Source organism: Mauremys mutica, chromosome 1 (genome assembly GCF_020497125.1).
Source record: "Mauremys mutica isolate MM-2020 ecotype Southern chromosome 1, ASM2049712v1, whole genome shotgun sequence".
Classification (NCBI taxonomy): domain Eukaryota; kingdom Metazoa; phylum Chordata; order Testudines; family Geoemydidae; genus Mauremys; species Mauremys mutica.
Genome location: NC_059072.1, coordinates 91,320,963 through 91,331,206, shown reverse-complemented (window position 1 = coordinate 91,331,206; position 10,244 = coordinate 91,320,963).

Here is a 10,244-nt window from a genome sequence, read left to right as displayed (position 1 = left end):
GAGTCACATTTTTTCGAGGTTAAGTGTTATGTTCTTGTCCCCGCATTGCTATAAAAAAGCTTGTCGTTTTCTATCACGGTCTTGTTCAGCTTCTGTATCATTGCTTCCTTCACCTATCATGAAGGTACCATCTGCAATTATTTTCATCCCAGGCAATCCTTCCAGTGCTTGGGTGCCTCTTATCGGGAACATCTCTGGTGCTGGGCTTATGCTCAGTGGTATGCACAGCCACCTGCAGTGACCAACTGGTGTTGCAAAGGTTGTTAGCATACTGGACTCCTTACCCAGGCTTATCTGCCAAAACCCATTCCTCACGTCAGACTGTAAAGAATCTGGCTTTGGCAAGTCTGGCAAGATGTGATCAATTGTGGGCAGTGGCTAGTGGCATCCTTACAATGTAGGGTGACCAGACAGCAAATGTGAAAAATCGGGACAGGGGGTGGGGGGTAATAGGAGCCTATACAAGAAAAAAACCCCAAAATCGGGACTGTCCATATAAAATTGGGACATCTGGTCACCCTATTACAATGTCTTGCTCAATGGCTCAGGGCCTATGCAGTTGTGTAATTTGCCTAATGATTTCTTTACTACCACCATTCTGCTTACCCAGGCTATATTGGCCTCTACAGCTGCTATGATGCCCCTGCTCTGCAGACTTTTGAGTTCTTTACATACTGGATTACATAGTTCCACTGGAATTTTCCTTCATGATAAGCAAATAGGTTCTACTGTGGCATCTACTTCCAATCACAGCTTTCCCTTGAGGCATCCATTGACTTTGGAAATATCCCCGCATGCTTTTAAAATTGTCTCTATTGTCCATGGGACTCCCCATTTTGCTTCCTGACCTGCAGTTATAAAATTCTCATGCTGCACCCTGATCAGGCTTGTATGGCTCTACTTCCCAAGAGGGGTCTGTGGTGTTTACCATCTGCCACCACAATCTACAGTAGATGCCGTCTATTATTTTTTGGGTTAATTACTATGAGGTCACATTTTCCTACCGGCTGCATTATCCTGTCATTGTACATATTAGATTGTGCCTGCTCTTTGTAAATGGGTGTGTTTGAGTCCAGTTCATGCCAATGAATCCTGCTGCAGGAGGACCTGCTATCCAGTTGAAAGAACACAGGGGATTCCTTGTTCCATTCACACAAACTGGTAGTGTCCCTTGTTGCTTTCCTGTCCTGATAGCCTGACTCTGATAGGCTCTTGGACTCAAGGAGAGAGTCACAATGTCATCACTGCTGTCTCATATGCCATCCCAATTTGGACAAGTCTGACTGGATCTTTCTGAGACCTTCCTCTGCCCTTGGGCACATTGCTAAAATGGTTCAACTTGCAACATTTCTTGCAATGCAGTCCTAGGGTGAGGCACTTCTCCTTGACCTGCTCATGCTGTCTCCCACAGTTCCTGCATCTCACTGGGGTTGGAACCCTGGCCACTTGCCCTCCTTTGCAGTTGCCTCACTGCATGTCCTTCAGAGGATCTTGTACCTCCTCAGACTTTCATCGTTTTTCTTGAGCCTTCTACTTCCACCCCAAGTCTAAGCATCTGTCTAATGTGAGATTATCTTCCCAAAGCAGCTGCTCCTGCTCCCAGGTGCTGCAGACTGTCCTGTCCTAAATTAGGGAATCTGTCAAATCCCCAAAATTACACATAGGAGCCACTTTGCATAAGGCAGTAACATAGGGGTCTGTCCTCTCACCTTTGGCATTGGTCTCTAGTGAAAAACTTGTGTCGTTCCACAGTTCCATTCTGCTTTGGGCAGCAATAGGACCCCAGGGCTTCTAGGGCCGCTGTGAGGCTTGAGGCCATGGTGAGCTTCAGAGTGCTGTAGACCTCTCTGCCTTGTTTCCCACTAAGGTGGAATAATAGTTTTACTATCCTGCTGGCGTCATCCTCCTGCCTGGCCAGCTGTGTACTTCTCAAGCTCCGCCTTCCACCAGGTCCATCAATGGGCTAGGTTTGTGTCTGCCAAATCTAAGGCTCCAGGAGGCTTCTGACCAAGTTCTATGTCTCATGCTGCCATCATGTTCCACTAGTGAACATGAAGGTGAATGCAGATTGAGTTTAACAAGTGGCTCCATGAACTGCTGTGTTCATGTGGTGCACCTGTAACAGGGTGGCCTGCCCCTTTAGGGGCCAGGAGGCTGTGGGTCAGCCAGCCCTTTCCAATTAGCCCTGCCCTGCTCCACCTGCACTGGAAGTGAGATTTAAAGAGAGTTCTTATGGGAGCCCATGGGACTACAAGTAGTGCTGGGAGTGCCTTATTACTCAATAGAATGTCAATGAAAGAGCAGCAGTGGTGGGTTCCAAAGGGAATCCTGCTTTATCCTTAAATGGAGGACTATTAGATCCAGTCGCTGCGAGGGTGGCAGGCAGGTTGCCTTCGGCGGCATGCCTGCGGAGGGTCCGCTGGTCCCGCGGCTTCAGTGGACCTCCCGCAGGCTGCCGCCGAATCTGCGGGACTTGGGACCTCCCGCAGGCAAGCCGCCGAAGGCAGCCTGCCTGCCATGCTTGGGGCGGCAAAATACCTAGAGCCGCCCCTGATTAGATGCAAGAGGTGGACTGGAGGTGGGGAATGGAGGTCTCGCTAGGGATCTCAGGTAGCTGCGAAGAATTCATTGCTGAAGGCAATTAACCTGTTTTTTTCCCAGAGTAAAGCCTACCTCCCCTCTACATTCTGCAGATCTTAATCAACCTTGCTAAACTGTACAACACCCAGTTATTTACCGGCTTTATCTGCATCTGTCCATCTGTTTACTTTAGATCTTCTAAGATCTCCTTGGAAACACCTTGAAGCCGCTGTGATGGAGCAGTCATCACAAGGGAGATAGGCAATGGTGAATGCTAAGAGAGAACATTTTCGGTTATTCATTTTTATTATGATATTGCAAAAAAAAAAACCCAAACAACCTTATTCCTGCACAGGGATCTTGCTGATGTTGTGGCAAAAGAGTTAATGGGATGCATATTATGAATTTCTGATATATAAGCACTTGATATGAAATCCTCCATAGCCAGGGTTAGACACAGAACCTGGCCCAAAGGACCCATAACAGTCAGCTGCCGTAATTGCACTTGGGCAGCCATTAAAGGGATTACTTGAGATGAAGACTTTTGGATGGATGAGTTTTGTAGAGGAGCTGGCTCTGGCAGCCATGGCTTATAGTTGGAAGCTGACTGAGGGTTTTTTGTGTTTCAAAGCAGCTGGAAAAGTGGGGGCTAACATCCAGGCTCTAACCCATGATCAGTACTGAGAACAAGGAAGAGCTGTCCGGCTTTGGGCTGAGGAATTTCCCAGGGGAGTGTACAGGGGACAGGCAGGGAACAGGCAGCGAGCAGGGGTCAGAGGTGGAGCTGTTTTTCCTGCTACTGGGCTAGACACTTTGGGCTAGATTCACACAGGACTTAAGTGTTCCAGTGCTTCACTCTTAGGCACTCAGTGGAATTCCCAGCCCTGAGTTAGGCAGGCATTGTATGGAGAATGTTAGACGCCAAGGAAAGCCAATAAGCTGAGTCGGGAGCTGCCCAATTTAGCCAGGCGTGAAATACAGAAGACAGGGGCAAGGCCTAGATCCTCAAAAATACTCAGGTGCCTAACTTCCATTGAACTGGGCCTTTTCTGCCTGGCCGACAGGCCAGAAGGAGGCTCCTATTTCCACTTAGTGTTCTCAGGCAGAAACCCTTCCCTGGAATTAGGCACTTATGCCAGGACAGCCCTTTCTCACAAAAGGACAGAGCCCTCCTCCACCCCATTACAGCCAATCAACCAGTGGTTAGGACCATTACATGGAATATAGGAGAACCTCACTTGGACTAGAGACTTGAACCCAGATCTTCCTCCCGTGACACACAGACCTCTTGGCAATGGGTCTCCTGCTCTTTGCAAACAAGTCTCACCTGAGATCTGACAAACTCACTGCCCCAAACACATGGCTTGCAGGATATATATATCTATAAAGAGTAATGTGTAAGGTATCTATGGAAAGCTTGCAACTTGTCAAGGTTCATACATGTTGTGAGACATGTGTATGGGTGATATTTAAGGAATATAATGTATTTATATTGAAAATATGTCTTATGGACTTGGAGTAAAAAGTAAAGATTAATCATCGGGTTGTCTCAGTAATGGCCCATTTGAACATGGGGTTGTTGCCCTGCTCTGGCTGGCTGGTGACGCAATGCAAGGCTCGATTGCATAGCCTTGTGCAATATTAAGATTTTAAATGGGGAAACCATCAGAGGCAACGACAAACAGACAACACCTCTTAAAAATAAAAAATAAACTTTGCAACAAGAGAGGGATTGTGTCTATGCATAGACCCAAGACTCTTTTCAGTATAACAGAGTGTGGGGAAGGACACTCTGCGTCCAATCACTGAAGAAACCCCTTGAGGAATGGGGTGCATTCATGAATGCCTGGATCCTGGTTTTTGTCTGCAGCCAGGCAGCTCTGCAAAAGACTGAACTTTTGGTGGGAAATCTACTCTATTATATAAGAAAGGTAACTATTAATAAGTATAGGCTCAGATTCACGGTTTATGTTTTGTTTGGAGTTCTAACCAATTGTTCCCATCGTTTTCTCTTTTTTCTAGCTAATCTTTGTTCTTAATTAAACCTACCTTTGTCTTATCATAAGTGCTCACAAGTGCTGTGTAGTTATAGGAGCAGTGGTAAAAGGTAAAACTAGTAAACGGGGGAACACTGCACCTTTGGAAGCAGAGGATCTGGAATTTCTACCAGCAGCCAGCGTCAGGGGCTGCATATCACAGGGAATGGTTCAAAGGCACTCAGGGATTGGGGTGCACCCAGTGATGAGCTGCCAAAATCTTAACAACGGGTTCCCCATAAAAAGTTCTGATTTAACAACGGGTTCCCTATAAAAAGTTCTGATTTAAGGGATGTGCGACAGCATGTATTTTTTGTACCAATAGGGTTACCATACGTCCATATTTTCCCAGGAGGTGATTAAGAACCGAAAAGCCTGACATGTCCAGGAAAATACAGATGTATTTTAACCCTACCTAAAGTTCTTTTTTAAAAAGATGGGGCTGAACTAGAAATGAGCTCCGTTTCACATGTGTGGGTGGTGATCAGGGACAGTCTCAATTTTTGGGTCTTTTTCTTATATAGGCTCCTATTACCCCTCACCCCCGTCCCGATTTTTCACACTTGCTGTCTGGTCACTCTAGGGTGTGCACATGTGTGGGTCCCAGCTGCTCCCTGCCCCCCCCTCATTAAAGCAGGTGTGCAGGGTTACTGCCCTGGGAACTGCAGGGCACCAGTGGATGTGGGGCTGGCTGCAGATAGGGGCGTGGGGCAGGGCTAGCTGGAGGCAGGGAGTGACACGGACTGGCTGTGGGAGGTGATGCAGACGGGCGGGCTGCGGGTGGCTGTGGGCAAGGGGTGGGGCAGGGGGCGGCTGTGGGCAGGGGCTGGCTGTGGGCAGGGGGCTGGCTGGGGGCAGGGGGCTGGCTGCGGGTGGCTGTGGGCAGGGGGTGGGGTAGGGGGCGGCTGTGGGCAGGGGCTGGCTGGGGGCAGGGGGTGGCTGGGGGTGGCTGGGGGCAGGGACTGGCTGTGGGTGGCTGGGGGCAGGGGGTGGAGCAGGGGGCGGCTGTGGGCAGGGGCTGGCTGGGGGCAGGGGGTGGCTGTGGGTGGCTGGGGGCAGGGACTGGCTGTGGGTGGCTGGGGGCGGGGCAGGAGCTGGCAGGGGCTGGCTGGGGGCAGGGGGTGGGGCAGGGGGGTGGCTGGGGGCAGGGGGTGGCTGCGGGTAGCTGCGGGCAGGGAAGGCGGGGGAGGGGCGCAGATACTCACACGGGGGGTGGGGGGTGGGGCTGGGAGCAGCAGGACGCAGCCGGGGACTCACCAGGCAGCAGCAGGAGCCCCAGAGCCAGAGTTCCAAAGAGCAGGAGCAGCAACAGGGCCAGGAGGCAGCTCACATGGCTCTCGCAGCGCAGCGCCCCCCCCGGCGGCCGGGAGGAGGAATTACAGGCTTCCCAGGCAGAGCCCATCAAAGCTTCCCTCGCAGGGACGTTAGTTAACAAGCGGTTCTAAAACTGCTTCTACATTTAACAACGGGTTCGTGCGAACCGGTGCAAACCGGCTCCAGCTCACCCCTGGGTGCACCTATTGCTAACTTGCAAGGTGAAGGAAGGGCGGGCATAGCCAAGAGGAAAGTGCTTGAGTGGCTGAAAGGTTGGTGGTGCCACGGAGCTGTCAGTCAGCTACCACAAGAAGGACTCCCTCATGCAGTAGGCAGGGGGTAATGAGGTAATTCACAGTTTTAGGCACCCCCACTCCCAACATGAGTGCCAGAACCACTGGGCTACTGGGTATTTTTTGGTGGGGTGGGGTGACAGAATGCAGGGAGCAAACAGGTGAGCCTGCACTGTGATTACTCATGTTAATTAGTTCCCCAGAAAGCTGATGGGGGTAATTACAGAATCAGGCTGGCTGGCCTAAGGAGCCAATTATCCCATCAGCCCAAGACTGATAAAGAGGCTGGAAGGACGTACCAAGGGGGGAAGGACAGAGAAGGGACTAGGGCTAGTTACATGGAGGCCTCAGGGGAGACCGACTGACCGACCTCTGTTTCCCTTAGGCCCTGGGGAGAGGGCCAAAAAGCATGGTGGTGCTTTAGACAGACTGTTGCATGGGGATTGCTGTGGAAATGGTGGTGGGAACTTAAAAGGGTTTGGTGAAGGCATTAGAGTTGCCAATTTGGCTGGATATATTCCTGGAGATTTCATCACATGAATCTTTAATTAAAGATTAATCTTTAATTCCTGGAGACTCCAGGACCATCCTGGAGGGTTGGCAACCCTAGGAAGCATTGAGGGAGCCCTGAATATCCAGTAGCCCGGTTGCCCTGGCTGTCACCTGGGAGATGGCAGATTCATGTTCAAGTCTCTATGCCAAAGCTGGTACAGCAGGGACTTGAAAATAGGTCTCCCTCAACCCAGATGAGTGCTTTAACCACTGGGATATTGGTTACGGGGGGGATGGGAATCAAGACCTGCCTCCTTGTTTTTTGTGAGAAAGGGCTGAACTGGCTTAGACCCTTAACTCTGGGAGAGGGTTCACAGCTGTGAATTCCAAGGAGAGCTAAGCACCAGAGTAACTCCTTGTGCTTTAGAGCTTCAGCCACACCCTCTCCTCAGCCTTTCCTACTGGCTACCTTAGGCAGCTCCCCACCTAGCATGCTGGCCTTTGGGACTCCCGTCCTGAGGTGCCTAACTCCCCCCATGCGTTGTATGGGGAGCGGCTGTGGACTCCATCGGGTGCCAGGGAGCCTAAAGTTAGGCACGGCAAGGCTGAGTCTATAGGTATGTCTGCAGCCACCATTCTTCCTGTCAGCAATGAGCCTGGGTTCCCTTTGCAGCGAGGAGATATGCCCCTCTCTCCCAGCTCCGGGGCTGTGGTGGGGAGAGGCGCCTCTCCCCTGGCCCCAGTCCCGGAGCTGCTGTGGCAGGGAGAAGGCTGGGGAGAGTCCTCTCTCCCTGCTGCAGCCCTTGGGCAGCCTGCACCCCAAACCCCTCAGCCCCACCCCCAGCTGGAGTCCTCACCACCCTGTACCCCACACCCCAACCCACTGCCCCAGCCCTGAGCCCCCTCCCACAATCTGAACCCCTTGGCCACACCCCCACCACACGTTGCCTCCATGTTGGTGCACATAACAAAATTCATTCCGCACATGGATGGGAAAAATTAGAGGGAACATTGTCCCACACCAGAGTGAAGTGAAGGCAGGGGCCTGCCACTTGAAAGTGATGTTTGGAAGGACTGGAAAAGGGTCTCAGAAGGAGCAACCTACTTGTGGACCATGTCAATTTGGATGAAAAGAAAAGTTAAAATAGAACAATGTGTGTTGAACTAGATGGACCATTCGCCGGACCCAGAATGGCAATGCCTGGGTCTCTATGCAAAGAACATTTAGAAAGATTTTGAAAAGGCTTTTAATGGACTTGGCTGCATTAAGGATACTATACATCATATAGCTGTAGCTCTCATTATGCTACCAAAACTGCAAGTCACCAAGTAAAATCCCTCTAATGCTGAAGGGCAAGTAAAAGCTGGACTTGTCTGAATGGTAAAATTAGAAGTTAATGATCAAATTCAGACTCCAGCTGATTAGGGTCGCAGTATGGTCACTGCCACAAAACCAAACAAACAGGATTTGGATAGACCTGGAAGAGCTGAATCAGGCCTCCATCTGCGAGCACTGCTCGATAAGATCAGCAGAGATTATGTCTAGACTTCGGAATGACTATTTGGGGTTTGGATGCAAACTGAGGGTTTCGGGAGTTGCTGGGTGTCACACCCTTATTACGTTGCCCCGGCAGGGAAAGACTGTGCAGATAGCTTCACCGGCACTGTAAAAGGGGGCGGGGCGATGACACAGTAGCCTTTCTTCCACAGCAGGCTGATGATGGGGTGCAGTGACCTGTCTCCGGTGGATGGGGAAATACGGGGGTGGCGGCTACAGAAGATTCACAGGAGGGAGTTGAACTCCGTGGGAACCCTTCTCCCTGAGCTGGCTGCAGCTGGGGTACACAATGAAGGTTGTAGCAACCTGCACGGACCTTGGAGGGAAGAATTTGTAGGAAGCGCCAGGAACTTGGTCTGTGCGCGTGCGTTTTGAACGCTAGCTGCAGCTGTAGCACCTCTTGAATAAAGAGCCAGTTCAGTTTAACAAGCATTGAGTCCTCCAAAACAACGGTGGCTCTGCTGGGGCTATGGAGGGTCTGCATGGGAAAGGGAACCCTGGGGAGCCCTTCTCCTCCTTCAGGCATTGCTGGGTGTTGCGACCTGCCTTCCACTGGAGCTGCGGAGGATTGAATGGTGAGGTCTGGGGGGCAAGTATCACCCCAGAAGCCCTTTTTCCCTTGTGGGGGTGCAGCGACCTGCCAATACTACATCCTGCAGGACAGTATTTTGTGCCACACTTCCTGTTGACTCTCACTAAGGGCCAGATTGTGCACTTTGCACACTGCTCTGGGTAAGGGTGGTTAGTACACAGCTGCCCTGCCCAAGCAGTGGGAGAGATGCAGGAGCAATCTCTCCTGGGGCTGCTCAGCATGCATGGGGCAGGGTCCGCACATTGTTCCACCCACTGCTGCAATGTTTCATGCATGGATATAATCTGCGGCCACACAGCTGTACATAAGAAATAATGGTTAGTCAGAGAGAGACTCAGCCAGGGCATAGACTTTACTGGTGGCAACCTCCGTTTCTAAAAAAAAATTAAAAAAAATCAAATAACAGCTAGCCAACAACACGTCTTCAGGCTCCACCCAGTTAAAGAGAGCATGTACCTCCAGGTGGAAACCCCGTCAACTTCCGGGATGAATTTACCGAGCTGCTGCCCAGCATGGTTTTGTGATCTGTAATCCCCTAGATTCTTTGTCCTCAGTGGCCTCAGCCTTCACATTGACAACATAAAGGATACAAAAATACTTCATCTCATGGCCCACAGGATTCTTCCAGGTCATCTAGGGACCCAAATATGCAGCCAGATATATGCTGGATCCTGTCTTCTTCCCAGGGATGATACGGAGAGATCACCATCATACTGTGCCATATCCATGTCCAACCACTACATCATCCAGGCAAATCAGAGCCATTTCTCCTTCCCATAAGAGTAACAACTGTCCAAGCTCATTCCCTCACCCACCTCCCCAAAAAAAACACCTGATGATCCTTCAAAGTTTTCAACTTATCCTAGGAGAACAAGCCACCTAAATACAAGACCAAGGCACTGATGAGACAGTACAACGGTACAATTTCCTGATATCCCCTACCATCAAGGCCTTGGCCCCAAGACATCCATTCCTCCCCACCCCACCCCACCCCATATGATTAACAACATCACCATGGTCCATAAATGAACTCTGGTAGATGAAGCACACAGGCAGAGATTAGAACACCTGTGGTGCAAAAAGTGTTCTGAATCCGTGCACTAACGGCTCAGACATTTTTACAGGATTACTCCAACACAGCAAAGGAGGCAAAAAGAGTTTTCCCCTCCTCCATTCTGCCACCAGCTGGTAGGCCGATTCTGCATAGTGAACTGCATAGTGAACCCTGAAGACTGTACAGCCCAGACATTGGACAGGAGCACTGACCACTGTGAAGATAAGCTCAAGCAAATAATCATAATGGTACCTTCCAAGCTTGAAAATCTATGAATACATTAGGCACTAACTGTGAAAGAAAAATAATTGAATAATTCATTAAT